The sequence below is a fragment of the Meriones unguiculatus genome, chromosome 5 (assembly GCF_030254825.1).
Source record: "Meriones unguiculatus strain TT.TT164.6M chromosome 5, Bangor_MerUng_6.1, whole genome shotgun sequence".
NCBI classification, from domain to species: Eukaryota; Metazoa; Chordata; class Mammalia; order Rodentia; family Muridae; genus Meriones; species Meriones unguiculatus.
In genome coordinates this window covers 81,187,215-81,203,902 of record NC_083353.1, presented here as the reverse complement: position 1 = coordinate 81,203,902, position 16,688 = coordinate 81,187,215, and positions in this window count along the sequence as shown.

Sequence of the window (16,688 nt, the reverse complement as noted above, 5' to 3'; positions counted from 1 at the left end):
CGGGATGACCCCCTACTTCAAAAATTTGCTTCCATCAAAAAAACCAGAGAACACAAAAAAATTCGCTTCCAACGAAATTACCCCAGAACACAAAAAATTCACTTCCAACAAAATCTCCTGAGGACACAAATATTCGCTTCCAAAGAAATCACCCCAGAGCACAAAAAATCCGCATCCAATGAAATCACGCTAAAGCAAAAAAAATTCACTTTCAACGAAATCACCTGAGAACAAAAAAATTCATGTCCAACGAAATTACCACAGAATAGAAAAAATTTACTTCCAACCAAATCAACCCAGAGCACAAAAAATTCCCTTCCAACAAAATCACCCGAGAACAAAAATATTGGCTTCTAAAGAAATTACCCCAGAACGGAAAAAAATTGCTTCCAATGAAATCACCCCAGAGCACAAAAAATTCCCTTCCAATAAATCACCTGAGAACAAAAATATTGGCTTCCCACAGAATTACCCCAGAACGGAAAAAATTTCCTTCCATCGAAATCACTGCAGAACACAAAAAATTCGCTTCCAACGAAATGACTCCAGAGCACAGAAAACACGCTTCCAACGAAATGACCACCTACTTCAAAAATTTGCTTCCATCGATAAAACCGGAGAACACAAAAAATTCGCTTGCAACGAAATCGTCTGAGAACACAAATATTCGCTTCCAACGAAATGACTCCAGAGCACAGAAAACACGCTTTGAACGAAATGATACCATACTTCAAAAACTTGCTTCCATTTTGAAATGACACGAGAACACAAAAAATTCGCTTCCAACGAAATTACCCCAGAACACAAAAAATTTGCTTCCAACGAAATGACCGCAGAACACAAAAAATTCGCTTCCAACGAAATTACCCCAGAATACAAAAAATTTGCTTCCATGAAATCACCCCAGAACACAAAAAATTCGCTTCCAACGAAATGACTCCAGAGCATAGAAAACACACTTCCAACCAAATGACCCCATATTTCAAAAATTTGCTTCCATCGAAATCACCTGAAAACAGAAAAAAATTTGCTTCCAACGAAATTACCCCAGAAGACAAAATATTTGCTTCCAACGAAATCTCCTGAGAACACAAATATTCGCTTCGAAAAAATCATCACAGAGGACCAAAAAATTAGCTTCCAACGAAATCACAATAGAACACAAAAAATTCCCTTTCAACGAAATCACTCAAGAACACAAAAAATTCATGTCCAAAGAAATTACCACAGAATAGAAAAAATTTGCTTTCATCGAAATCACCCCAGAACACAATAAATTCTCCTCCAACGAAATCACCCTAGAACACAATAAATTCGCTTCCAACGAAATCACCCTAGAACAGAAAAACTACCTTTAAACGAAATCACCCTAGAACACAAAAAATTCGCTCCAACGAAATGACTGCAGAGCACAGAAAACACGCTTCGAACGAATTGATACCATACTTCAAAAATTTGCTTCCATCGAAATCACCCGAGAACAAAAAAATTCGCTTCCAACGAAATTACCCCAGAACACAAAAAATTTGCTTCCCACGAAATCACCCAGAACACAAAAAATTTGCTTCCAACGAAATCACCCCAGAGCACAAAAAATTCGCTTCCATCGAAATGACTCCAAGCACAGAAAACACGCTTCCTACTAAATGACCCCAGAACACTAAAAATTCGCGGCCAAAGAAATCACCCGAGAACACAAAAAATTCGCTTCCATTGAAATGACTCCAGAGCACAGAAAACACGCTTCCAACTAAATGACCCCAGAACACTAAAAATTCGCGGCCAAATAAATGACCCCAGAATACAAAAAATTCCCTTTCAACGAAATCACCCGAGAACACAAAAAATTCACTTCCAACGAAATCACCACAGAGTACCAAAAATTCGCTTCCAACAAAATGACTCAGAATACAGAATACAGAAATACAGAATACAGAATACAGGATACAGAATACAGAAAACATGCTTCCAACGAAATCACACACTCTTTCAAAATTTGCTTCCATCGAAAAGACCGGAGAACAGAAAAAATTCTCTTCCAACGATATTACCCCAGAAGACAAAAAAATTCTTTTCCAACGAAAACTCCTGAGAACACAAATATTCGCTTCCAAAGATATCATCCCATAGCACAAAAAATTCCCTTTCAACGAAATCACCCGAGAACACAAAAATATCCCTTCCAAAGAAATCACCTGAGAGCACAAAAAATTCGCTTCCAACGAAATGACTCCAGAGCACAGAAAACAATTTACCAATGAAATGACCCGAGAACACAAAAAATTCGCTTCCAAAGAAATCACCCTAGAACATAAAAAATTGGCTTCCATTGAAATAACCACAGAAGACAAAAAATTCCCTTCCAATAAATCACCTGAGAACAATAAAATTCACGTCCAACGAAATTACCCCAGAATAGAAAAAATTTGCTTCCAACGAAATCACCCCAGAGCCCAAAAAATTCCCTTCCAATAAATCACCTGAGAACAAAAATATTGGCTTCCCACAAAATTACCCCAGAACGGAAAAAATTTCCTTCCACCGAAATCACCGCAGAACACAAAAAATTCGCTTCCAACGAAATGACTCCAGAGCACAGAAAACACGCTTCCAACGAAATCACCCCAGAACACAAAAAATTTGCTTCCAATGAAATGACTCCAGAGCACAGAAAACACGCTTTCAACGAAATCACCCCATACTTCCAAAAAATTCGCTTCCAACAAAATTGCCCCAGAACACAAAAAATTCTCTTCCAAAAAAATCAACCCTGAACACAAAATATTCGCTTCCATCGAAATCATACCAGAACACAAAAAATTCGCTTCCAAAGAAATTACTCCCGAACAGAACAAATTCGCTTCCAAGGAAATCACCCCAGAACACAAAAAATTCGCTTCCAACGAAATTACTCCAGAGCACAGAAAACATGCTTCCAACGAAATGACCCCCTACTTCAAAAATTTGCTTCCATCGAGAAAACCTGACAACACAAAAAATACACTTCCAACGAAAATACCCTAGAACACAAAAAATTCGCCTACACTGAAATCATCCCAGAACACAAAAAATTCGCTTCCAACGAAATCAACACAGAACACAAAAAATTTGCTTTCAACGAAATCAACCCAGAACACAAAAAATTCGCTTCCAACGAAATCACCCTAGAACACAAAACATTCCCTTTCAACGAAATCACCGGAGAACACGAAAAATTCGCTTCCAACGAAATGACTCCAGAGCACAGGAAACCCGCTTCAAACGAAATGATACCATATATCAAAAATTTGCTTCCATCGAAATCACCCGAGAACACAAAAAATTCGCTTCCAACGAAATTACCCCCGAACACAAAAATTCGCTTCTAACGAAATCACCCCAGGACACAAAAAATTTGCTTCCAACAAAATGACTCCAGAGCACAGAAAACACGCTTCCAACGAAATGACCCACTAATTCAAAAATTTGCTTCAATCGAAAAAAACGGAGAACACAAAAATTCTCTTACAAAGATATTACCGCAGAAGACAAAAAATTATTTTCCAACGAAATCTTTTGAGCACACAAATATACGCTTCCGATGAAATCATCCCAGAACACAAAAAATTTGCTTCCTAAGAAATCACCCTAGACCACAAAAATTCCCTTTGAACTAAATCACCTGAGAACCCAAAAATTTTGCTTCCAAAGAAATCACCCCAGAACACAAAAAATTCGCTTGCAACGAAATCTCCTGAGAACACACATATTCGCTTCCAACGAAATCACCCCAGAGCAGAAAAAATTCGCTTTCAACGAAATGACACCAGAGCACAGAAAACAGGCTTCCAACAAAATGACCCCCTACTTCAAAAATTTGCTTCCACCAAAAAAACCGGAGAACACAAAAATTCTCTTCCAACGATATTACCCCAGAAGACAAAAAATTCTTTTCCAACGAAATCTCCTCAGAACACAAATATTTGCTTCAGAAGATATCATACCACAGCACAAAAAATTTGCTTCCTAAGAAATCACACTAGAACAAGAAAATTCCCTTTCAACTAAATCACCTGAGAACACAAAAATTTTGCTTCCAAAGAAATCACCCCAGAGCACAAAAAATTTGCTTGCAACGAAATCTCCTAAGAACACACATATTCACTTCCAATGAAATCACCCCAGAGCACAAAAAATTTGCTTCCAACGAAATGACACCAGAGCACACAAAACACGCTTCCAACAAAATGACCCCCTACTTCAAAAATTTGCTTCAATCGAAAAAAACGGAGAACGCAAAAATTCTCTTCCAACGATATTACCCCAGAAGACAAAAAATTCTTTTCCAAAGAAATCTCCTGATAACACAAATATTCGCTTCCAAAGATATCATCCCAGAACACAAAAAATTTGCTTCCAATGAAATGACTCCAGAGCACAGAAAACACGCTTCCAGAGAAATGACCCCCTTCTTCAAAAATTTGCTTCGATCGAAAAAACCGGCAAACACAAAAAATTCTCTTCCAACGATATTACCCCAGAAGACAAAAAATACTTTTCCAATGAAATCTCCTGAGAACACAAATATTCGCTTCCAAAGATATCATCCCAGAAGACAAAAAATTCTTTTCCAACGAAATCTCCTGAGAACACAAATATTTGCTTCCAAAGATATCATCTCAGAGCAAAAAAATTCGCTTCCAACGAAATCACCCTAGAACACAAAAATTCCCTTTCATGGAAATCACCCGAGAACACAAAAAATTCTCTTTCAAGGAAATTACTCCAGAACAAAAAAAAATTCGCTTGCAACGAAATCTCCTGAGAACACAAATATTCGCTTCCAATGAAATCACCCCAGAGCACAAAAAATTTGCTTCCAACGAAAGGACTCCAGAGCACAGAAAACACGCTTCCAACAAAATGACCTCCTACCTCAAAAATTTGCTTCCATCGAAAAAACCAGAGAACACAAAAAATTCTCTTCCAACGATATTACCCCATAAGACAAAAAATTCTTTTCCAACGAAACCTCCTGAGAACACAGATATTCACTTCCAAAGATATCATCCCAGAGGACAAAAAATTGGCTTCCAACGAAATCACCCTAGAACACAAAAATTCTCTTTCATGAAAAACACCCGAGAACACAAAAAATTTCCTTCCAAAGAAATTATCGCAGAACACAAAAAATTCGCTTCCAACGAAATGACTCAAGAGCACAGAATACACACTTCCAACGAAATGACCCCCTACTTCAAAAATTTGCTTCCATCGAAAAAACCGGAGAACACAAAAAATTCTCTTCAAATGATATTACCCTAGAAGGCAAAAAATTCTTTTCCAACGAAATCTCCTGAGAACACAAATATTCGCTTCCAAAGATATCATCCCAGAGCACAATAAATTCGCTTCCAACAAAATTACACTAGAACACAAAAATTCCCTTTCAACGAAATCACCCGAGAACTCAAAAAATTCTCTTCCAACGATATTACCCCAAAACAGAAAAAATTCTTTTCCAACGAAATCTCCTGAGAAAACAAATATACGCTTCCTTGGATATCATCCCAGAGAACAAAAAATTTGCTTCCAACGAAATCACCCTAGAACACAAAAATTCCCTTTCAACGATATCACTCGAGAACACAAAAAATTCGCTTCCAACGAAATGACTCCAGACACAGAAAACACGGTTCCAACGAAATGACCCCGTATTTCAAAAAATTGCTTCCATCGAAAAAACCGGAGATCACAAAAAATTCTCTTCCAACTATATTACCCCAAAGACAAAAAATTCTTTTCCAACGAAATCTCCTGAGAACACAAATATTCCCTTCCATCGAAATCACCCCCAAGCACAAAAAATTTGCTTCCACCGAAATGACTCCAGAGCACAGAAAACACGCTTCCAAAGAAATGACCCCCTACTTCAAAAATTTGCTTCGATCGAAAAAACCGGAGAACACAAAAAATTCTCTTCCAACGATATTACCCCAGAAGACAAAAAATACTTTTCCAATGAAATCGCCTGAGAACACAAATATTCGCTTCCAACGAAATCACCCCAGAGCACAAAAAATTTGCTTCCAACGAAAGGACTCCAGAGCACAGAAAACACGCTTCCAACAAAATGACCTCCTACCTCAAAAATTTGCTTCCATCGAAAAAACCAGAGAACACAAAAAATTCTCTTCCAACGATATTACCCCATAAGACAAAAAATTCTTTTCCAACGAAACCTCCTGAGAACACAGATATTTGCTTCCAAAGATATCATCCCAGAGGACAAAAAATTGGCTTCCAACGAAATCACCCTAGAACACAAAAATTCTCTTTCATGGAAATCACCCGAGAATACAAAAAATTCACTTCCAATGGAATCATCCCAGAGCACAAAAAATTTGCTTCCAACGAAATGACTCCAGAGCACAGAATACACACTTCCAACGAAATGACCCCCTACTTCAAAAATTGGCTTCCATCGAAAGAACCGGAGAACACAAAAAATTCTCTTCCAATGATATTACACCAGAAGGCAAAAAATTCTTTTCCAACGAAATCTCCTGAGAACACAAATATTCACTTCCAAAGATATCATCCCAGAGCACAAAAAATTCGCTTCCAACGAAATCACCCTAGTACACAAAAATTCACTTTCAATGAAATCACCCGAGAATACAAAAAAATTCACTTCCAACGGAATCATCCCAGAGCACAAAAATTCGCTTCCAACAAAATTATCCTAGAACACAAAAATTCCCTTTCAACGAAATGACCTGAGAACACAAAAAATTCGCTTCCAACGATATTACCCCAGAAGACAAAAAATTCTTTTCCAACGAAATCTTCTGAGCACACAAATATTCGCTTCAGAAGATATCATCCCAGAGCACAAAATATTTGCTTCCTAAGAAATCACACTAGAACAAGAAAATTCCCTTTCAACTAAATCACCTGAGAACACAAAAATTTTGCTTCCAAAGAAATCACCCCAGAGCACAAAAAATTTGCTTGCAACGAAATCTCCTAAGAACACACATATTCACTTCCAACGAAATCACCCCAGAGCACAAAAAATTCGCTTCCAATGAAATGACACCAGAGCACAGAAAACACGCTTCCAACAAAATGACTCCCTACTTCAAAAAATTGCTTCAATCGAAAAAAACGGAGAACACCAAAATTCTCTTCCAACGATATTACCCCAGAAGACAAAAAATTCTTTTCCAAAGAAATCTCCTGATAACACAAATATTCGCTTCCAAAGATATCATCCCTGAGCACAAAAAAATTCGCTTCCAACACAATTACCCTAGAATACAAAAATTCCCTTTCAAAGAAATCACCCGAGAACACAAAAAATTCGCTTGCAAAAAAATCACCCCAGAGCACAAAAAATTCGCTTCCAACAAAATGAATCCAGAGCGCAGAAAACACGCTTCCAACGAAATGACCCCCTACTTCAAAAATTTGTTTCCATCGAAATCACCTGAGAACACAAAAAAATTCGCTTGCAACAAAATTACCCCACAAAAAAAATTCGCTTGCAACGAAATCTCCTGAGAACACAAATATTCGCTTCAAAGGAAATCGCCCCAGACCACAAAAAATTCGCTTCCAACGAAATGACTCCAGAGCACAGAAAACACGGTTCCAACGAAATGACCCCCTACTTCAAAAATTTGCTTCAATCGATATCACCCGAGAACACAAAAAATTCGCTTCCAACGAAACTACCCCAGAACACAAAATATTCTTTTCCAATGAAATCTGAGAACACAAATGTTCGCTTCCAACGAAATCACCCCAGAGCACAAAAAACTCGTTTCCAACGAAATGAATCCAGAGCACTGAAAACACGAATCGAACGAAATGATACCATACTTCAAAAATTTGCTTCCATCGAAATCACCCAAGAACACAAAACTTCGCTTCCAACGAAATTACCCCAAAACACAAAAAATTCGCTTCCACTGAAATCTCCTGAGAACACAAATATTCACTTCCAAAGAAAACGTCCCAGAGCACAAAAAATTCGCTTCCAACGAAATCATCCTAGACCACAAAAAATTTCCTTTCAACGAAATCACCCGAGAACACAAAAAATTCGCTTCCAAAGAAATTCCCCCATTACAAAAAAAATTTGTTTGCAACTAAATCTCCAGAGAACACAAATATTCGCTTCCAACGAAATCACCCCAGAGCACAAAAAAATTCGCTTCCAACGTAATGACTGCAGAGCACAGAAAACACGCTTCCAAAGAAATGACCCGATATTTCAAAAATTTGCTTCCATCGAAATCACCTGAGAACACAAAAAATTCGCTTCCAACGAAATGACTCCAGAGCACAGAAAACACGCTTCCAACGAAATGACCCCCTACTTCAAAAATTTGCTTCGATCGAAAAAACCGGAGAACACAAAAAATTCTCTTCGAAAGACATTACCCCAGAAGACAAAAAATTCTTTTCCAAAGAAATCTCGTGAGAAAACAAATATTTGATTCCAAAGATATCATCCCAGAGCACAAAAAAATCATTTCAACGAAATCACCCTAGAACACAAAAATTCCCTTTCAACGAAATCACCCGAGAACCCCAAAAATTCGCTTCCAACGAAATCACCCCAGAGCACAAAAAATTCACTTCGAACGAAATGACTCCAGAGCACAGAAAACATGCTTCCAACGAAATGACACCCTAATTCAAAATTTGCTTCCATCGAAAAAACCAGAGAACACAAAAAAATTCTCTTCCAACGACATTACCCCAGAAGACAAAAAATTCTTTTCCAACGAAATCTCCTGAGAACACATATATTTGCTTCCAAAGATATCATCCCAGAGGACAAAAAATTCGCTTCCAACGAAATCACCCTACAACACAAAAATTCCCTTTCAACGAAATCACCCTAAAACACAAAAAATTTGCTTCCAACGAAATGACTCCAGAGCACAGAAAACATGCTTCCAACGAAATGACACCCTACTTCAAAATTTGCTTCCATCGAAAAAACCGGAGAACACAAAAAATTCTCTTCCAATGACATTACCCCAGAACACAAAAAATTCACTTGAAAGGAAATCGCCTGAGAACACACATATTCGCTTCCAACGAAATCACCCCAGAGTGCAAAAAATTCGCTTCCAACGAAATGACTCCAGATCACAGAAAACACGCTTCCAACGAAATGACCCACTACTTCAAAAGATTGCTTCCATCAAAAAAAGTGGAGAACACAAAAAATTCTCTTCCAAAGCAATTACCCCAGAAGACAAAAAATTCTTTTCCAACGAAATCTACTGGGAACACAAATATTCGCTTCCAAAGATATCATCCCAGAGCACAAAAAATTTGCTTCCTAAGAAATTACCCTTGAACACAAAAATTCCCTTCCAACTAAATCACCTGAGAACACAAAAATTTGCTTCCAAAGAAATCACCTCGGAACACAAAAATTCGCTACCTACGAAATCCACCCAGAACACAAAAAATTTGCTTCTATCCAAATCACCCGAGAACAGAAAAAATTCACTTCAAATGAAATTACCCCAGAATACAAAAAATTTGCTTCCAAAGAAATGACTCCAATGCACAGAAAACACGCTTCCAACGAAATCACCCCATACTTCAAAAAAATTCGCTACCAAGAAAATTGCCCCAGAACACAAAAAATTCTCATCCAACGAAATCAACACAGAACAAAAAATATTCGCTTCCATCAAAATCGCCCCAGAACACAAAAAATTCGCTTCCATCGAAATCACCCCAGAACACAAAAAAATTCGCTTCCAAAGAAATTATCCCAGAACACAAAAATTGCTTCTATTGAAATCACCCCAGAACACAAAAAATTCCCTTCCAAAGTAATCACCCCAGAACACAAAAATTTTGCTTGCAACGAAATGACTCCAGAGCACATAAAATACGCTTCCAACGAAATCACCTCAAAACACAAAAAAATTCCTTCCAACGTATTTACCCCAGAACACAAAACATTCGCTTCCAACGACATCTACCCAGAACACAAGAAATTCGCGTCCACCAAAATCACCCGAGAACACAAAAAAATTCGCTTCCAATGAAATTACCCTATACTTCAAAAATTTGCTTTCATCGAAATCACCTGAAAAACAAAAAATTCGCTTCCAACTAAAATACCCCAGAACACAAGAAATTCGCTTCCAACAAAATCACCCCAAAGCACAAAAGATTCGCTTCCAACGAAATTACCACAGAACACAAAAAATTCTCTTCCAAAGAAATCACCCCATAACACAAAAAATTCGCTTCCAACGAAATGATTCCAGAGCACAGAAAACATGCTTCCAAAGAAAAGACCCCATACTTTAAAAATTTGCTTCCATCGAAATCACCCGAGAACACAAAAAATTCGCTTCCAAAGAAATCACATCAGAGCACAAAAAATTCGCTTCCAACCAAATGACTCCAGAGCACAGAAAACACGCTTCCAACGAAATGACCACATACTTCAAAAATTTGCTTCCATCGAAATCACCCCAGAACACAAAAAATTCGCTTCCAACGAAATCTCCTGAGAACACAAATATTCGCTTCCAACGAAATCACCCCAGAACACAAAAAAATTCGCTTGCAACGAAATCTTCTGAGAACACAAACATTCGCTTCCAACGAAATCACCGCAGAGCACAAAAAATTCGCTTCCAACGAAATGACTCCAGAGCACCGAAAACACACTTCCAATGAAATGACCCCCTACTTCAAAAATTTGCTTCCAACGAAAAGACCGTAGTACACAAAAAATTCTCTTTTAAAGATATTACCCCAGAAGACAAAAAAATCTTTTCCAAGCAAATCTCCTGAGAAAACCAATATTCACTTCCAAAGATATCATCCCAGATCAGAAAAAAATTGCTTCCAATTAAATCACCCTAGAACACAACAATTCCCTTTCAACGAAATCACCCGAGAACACAAAAAATTCGCTTCCAACGAAATCACCACAGAGCACAAAAAATTTGCTTCCAAAGAAATGACTCCAGGGCACAGAAAACATGATTCCAAAGAAATGACCCCATATTTCAAAAATTCGCTTCCATCGAAATCCCCAGAGAACACAAAAAATTCGCTTCCAACGAAATCACCCCAACACACAAAAAATTTACTTCCAAAGAAATCAACCCAGAACACGAAAAATTTGCTTCTATCGAAATCACCCGAGAACAGAAAAAAATTCGCTTCCAACAAAAATACCCCAGAACATAAAAAATTAGCTTCCAACTAAATCACCAGGGAACACAAATATTTGCTTCCAACGAAATCACCCAGGAACATAAAAAAATCGCTTCCAATGAAATGTCCCTATACTTCAAATATTTGCTTCCATCGAAATTACCTGAGAACACAAAAAATTCGCTTCCAACGAAATTACCCCAGAACTCAAAAAATTCGCTTGCAAAGAAATCTCCTGAGAAGACAAATATTCGCTTCCAAAGAAATCACCCCAGAGCACAAATAATTCGCTTCCAACGAAATCACCCCAAGCACAAAAAACTCGCTTTCAATGAAATGAGCCCATACTTGAAAAATTTGCTTCATCGAAATCACCTGAGAACACAAAAAAATTCGCTTCCAACGAAATTACCCCAGAACACAAAAATTCGCTTCCAAGGAAATCACCCCAGAACACAAAAATTTGCTTCCAAAGAAATGACTCCAGAGCACAGAAAACACGCTTCCAATGAAATCACCACATACTTCAGAAAAATTCACTTCCAACTAAATTGCCCCAGAACACAAAAAATTCGCTTCCAACCAAATCAACCCAGAACACAAAAAATTTGCTTCCATCGAAATCACCCGAGAACAGAAAAAATTCGCTTCTAACGACATCACCCGGGAACACAAATATTAGCTTCCAATGAAATCACCCTAAAACCAAACAATTCTTTTCCAACGAAATCTCCTGAGAACACAAATATTCGCTTCCAAAGAAATCACCCCAGAGCACCAAAAATTCGCTTCCAACGAAATTACCCTAAGGAAAAAAATTTCACTTTCAACGAAATCACCTGAGAACACAAAAAATTCATGTCCAATGAAATCAACCCAGAACACAAAAAATTCGCATGCAAAGAAATCATTCAGAACACAAAAATTTCCCTTCCAACAAAATGACTCCAAAACACAGAAAACACGCTTCCAATGAAATCACCCCAGAGCACAAAAAATTCGCTTCCAACGAAATCAACCTAGAACACAAAAAATTTGCTTCTATCCAAAACACCTGAGAACAGAAAAAATTTGCTCCCAAAGAAATTACCCCAGAATACAAAAAATTCGCTTCCATCGAAATCCCCGCAGAACACAAAAAAAATTGCTTACAAAGAAATCACCCTAGAACACAAAAAATTCGCTTCCAACAAAATCACCCCAGAACACAAAAAAATTGCTTCCAAAGAAATGACTCCAATGCACAGAAAACACGCTTCCAACGAAATCACCCCGTAATTCAAAAAAATTCGCTTTCAAAAAATTGCCCCAGAACACAAAAAATTCTCTTCCAACGAAATCAACCCAGAACACAAAATATTCGCTTCCATCAAAATCACCCCAGAACACAAAAAAATTCACTTCCAGGATATTACCCCAGAACACAAAAAATTCGCTTGCAAAGAAATGTCCTGAGAAGACAAATATTCGCTTCCAAAGAAATCACCCCAGAGCACAAAAAATTCGCTTCCAACAAAATCACCCCAAGCACAAAAAATTCGCTTTCAACGAAATGAGCCCATACTTCAAAAATTTGCTTCCATCGAAATCACCTAAGAACACAAAAAATTCGCTTCCAAAGAAATCACCCCAGAACACAAAAAATTTGATTCCAAAGAAATGACTCCAGAGCACAGAAAACACGCTTCCAATGAAATCACCCCATACTTCAAAAAAATTCGCTTCCAACTAAATTGCCCCAGAACACAAAAAATTCGCTTCCAACGAAATCAACCCAGAACACAAAAAATTTGCTTCCATCGAAATCACCCGAGAACAGAAAATATTCGTTTCTAACGAAATCACCCGGGAACACAAATATTAGCTTCCAATGAAATCACCCTAAAGCACAAAAAATTCGCTTGCAACGAAATCTTCTGAGCACACATATATTCGCTTCCACAGAAATCATTGCAGAGCACAAAAAAATTCGCTTCCAACGAAATCTCCCTACAAAACGAAAAATTCCCTTTCAACGAAATCACCCGAGAACACATAAAATTCCCTTTCAACGAAATCACCTTAGAACACAAATAATTCGCTTACAATGAAATCTCCTAAGAACACAAATATTTGCTCCAAACGAATTCACCGCAGAGGAAAAAGAATTCCCTTCCAACGAAATGACTCCAGAGCACAGAAAACATGCTTCAAAAGAAATGACCCCATACTTGAAAAATTTACTTCCATCGAAAAAAACGGAGAACACAAAAAATTTGCTTGCAATGAAATCTCCTGAGAAGAAAATATTCGCTTCCAAGGAAATCACCCCAGAGCACAAAAAATTCGCTTCCAAAGGAATCACCCTTAAACATAAAAAATTCGCTGCCAACGAAATGACTCCAGAGCACAGAAAACACGCTTCCAACAAAATGACCCCAAACTTCAAAAATTTGCTTCCATTGAAATCATCCAAGAACATAAAAAATTTGCTTCCAACGAAATTACCCCTGAACCGAAAAAATTCGCTTGCAACAAAATCATCTGAGAACACATATATTCGCTTCCAACAGAATCACACCAGAACACAAAAAATTCGATCCAACGAAATGACTCCAGAGCACAGAAAACACGCTTCCAAAAAAAGACCCCATACTTCAAAAATTTGCTTCAATCGAAATCACCCGAGAACACAAAAAATTCGCTTCCAAAGAAATCACCCCAGAGCACAAAAAATTTGCTTCCAACCAAATGACTCCAGAGCACAGAAAACACGCTTCCAACGAAATGACCACATACTTCAAAAATTTGCTTCCATCGAAATCACCCCAGAACACAAAAATTTCGCTTCCAACGAAATCTCCTGAGAACACAAATATTCGCTTCCAACGAAATCACCCCAGAACACAAAAAATTCACTTGCAACGAAATCTCCTGAGAACACAAACATTTGCTTCCAACGAAATCACCGCAGAGCACAAAAAATTCGCTTCCAACGAAATGACTCCAGAGCACCGAAAACACGCTTCCAATGAAATGACCCCCTACTTCAAAAATTTGCTTCCATCGAAAAGACCGTAGTACACAAAAAATTCTCTTTTAAAGATATTACCCCAGAAGACAAAAAAATCTTTTCCAAGCAAATCTCCTGAGAACACCAATATTCACTTCCAAAGATATCATCCCAGATCAGAAAAAAATTGCTTCCAATTAAATCACCCTAGAACACAACAATTCCCTTTCAACGAAATCACCCGAGAACACAAAAAATTCGCTTCCAACGAAATCACCACAGAGCACAAAAAATTTGCTTCCAAAGAAATGACTCCAGGGCACAGAAAACATGATTCCAAAGAAATGACCCCATATTTCAAAAATTCGCTTCCATCGAAATCCCCAGAGAACACAAAAAATTCGCTTCCAACGAAATCACCCCAACACACAAAAAATTTACTTCCAAAGAAATCAACCCAGAACACGAAAAATTTGCTTCTATCGAAATCACCCGAGAACAGAAAAAAATTCGCTTCCAACAAAAATACCCCAGAACATAAAAAATTAGCTTCCAACTAAATCACCAGGGAACACAAATATTTGCTTCCAACGAAATCACCCAGGAACATAAAAAAATCGCTTCCAATGAAATGTCCCTATACTTCAAATATTTGCTTCCATCGAAATTACCTGAGAACACAAAAAATTCGCTTCCAACGAAATTACCCCAGAACTCAAAAAATTCGCTTGCAAAGAAATCTCCTGAGAAGACAAATATTCGCTTCCAAAGAAATCACCCCAGAGCACAAATAATTCGCTTCCAACGAAATCACCCCAAGCACAAAAAACTCGCTTTCAATGAAATGAGCCCATACTTGAAAAATTTGCTTCATCGAAATCACCTGAGAACACAAAAAAATTCGCTTCCAACGAAATTACCCCAGAACACAAAAATTCGCTTCCAAGGAAATCACCCCAGAACACAAAAATTTGCTTCCAAAGAAATGACTCCAGAGCACAGAAAACACGCTTCCAATGAAATCACCACATACTTCAGAAAAATTCACTTCCAACTAAATTGCCCCAGAACACAAAAAATTCGCTTCCAACCAAATCAACCCAGAACACAAAAAATTTGCTTCCATCGAAATCACCCGAGAACAGAAAAAATTCGCTTCTAACGACATCACCCGGGAACACAAATATTAGCTTCCAATGAAATCACCCTAAAACCAAACAATTCTTTTCCAACGAAATCTCCTGAGAACACAAATATTCGCTTCCAAAGAAATCACCCCAGAGCACCAAAAATTCGCTTCCAACGAAATTACCCTAAGGAAAAAAATTTCACTTTCAACGAAATCACCTGAGAACACAAAAAATTCATGTCCAATGAAATCAACCCAGAACACAAAAAATTCGCATGCAAAGAAATCATTCAGAACACAAAAATTTCCCTTCCAACAAAATGACTCCAAAACACAGAAAACACGCTTCCAATGAAATCACCCCAGAGCACAAAAAATTCGCTTCCAACGAAATCAACCTAGAACACAAAAAATTTGCTTCTATCCAAAACACCTGAGAACAGAAAAAATTTGCTCCCAAAGAAATTACCCCAGAATACAAAAAATTCGCTTCCATCGAAATCCCCGCAGAACACAAAAAAAATTGCTTCCAAAGAAATCACCCTAGAACACAAAAAATTCGCTTCCAACAAAATCACCCCAGAACACAAAAAAATTGCTTCCAAAGAAATGACTCCAATGCACAGAAAACACGCTTCCAACGAAATCACCCCGTAATTCAAAAAAATTCGCTTTCAAAAAATTGCCCCAGAACACAAAAAATTCTCTTCCAACGAAATCAACCCAGAACACAAAATATTCGCTTCCATCAAAATCACCCCAGAACACAAAAAAATTCACTTCCAGGATATTACCCCAGAACACAAAAAATTCGCTTGCAAAGAAATGTCCTGAGAAGACAAATATTCGCTTCCAAAGAAATCACCCCAGAGCACAAAAAATTCGCTTCCAACAAAATCACCCCAAGCACAAAAAATTCGCTTTCAACGAAATGAGCCCATACTTCAAAAATTTGCTTCCATCGAAATCACCTAAGAACACAAAAAATTCGCTTCCAAAGAAATCACCCCAGAACACAAAAAATTTGATTCCAAAGAAATGACTCCAGAGCACAGAAAACACGCTTCCAATGAAATCACCCCATACTTCAAAAAAATTCGCTTCCAACTAAATTGCCCCAGAACACAAAAAATTCGCTTCCAACGAAATCAACCCAGAACACAAAAAATTTGCTTCCATCGAAATCACCCGAGAACAGAAAATATTCGTTTCTAACGAAATCACCCGGGAACACAAATATTAGCTTCCAATGAAATCACCCTAAAGCACAAAAAATTCGCTTGCAACGAAATCTTCTGAGCACACATATATTCGCTTCCACAGAAATCATTGCAGAGCACAAAAAAATTCGCTTCCAACGAAATCTCCCTA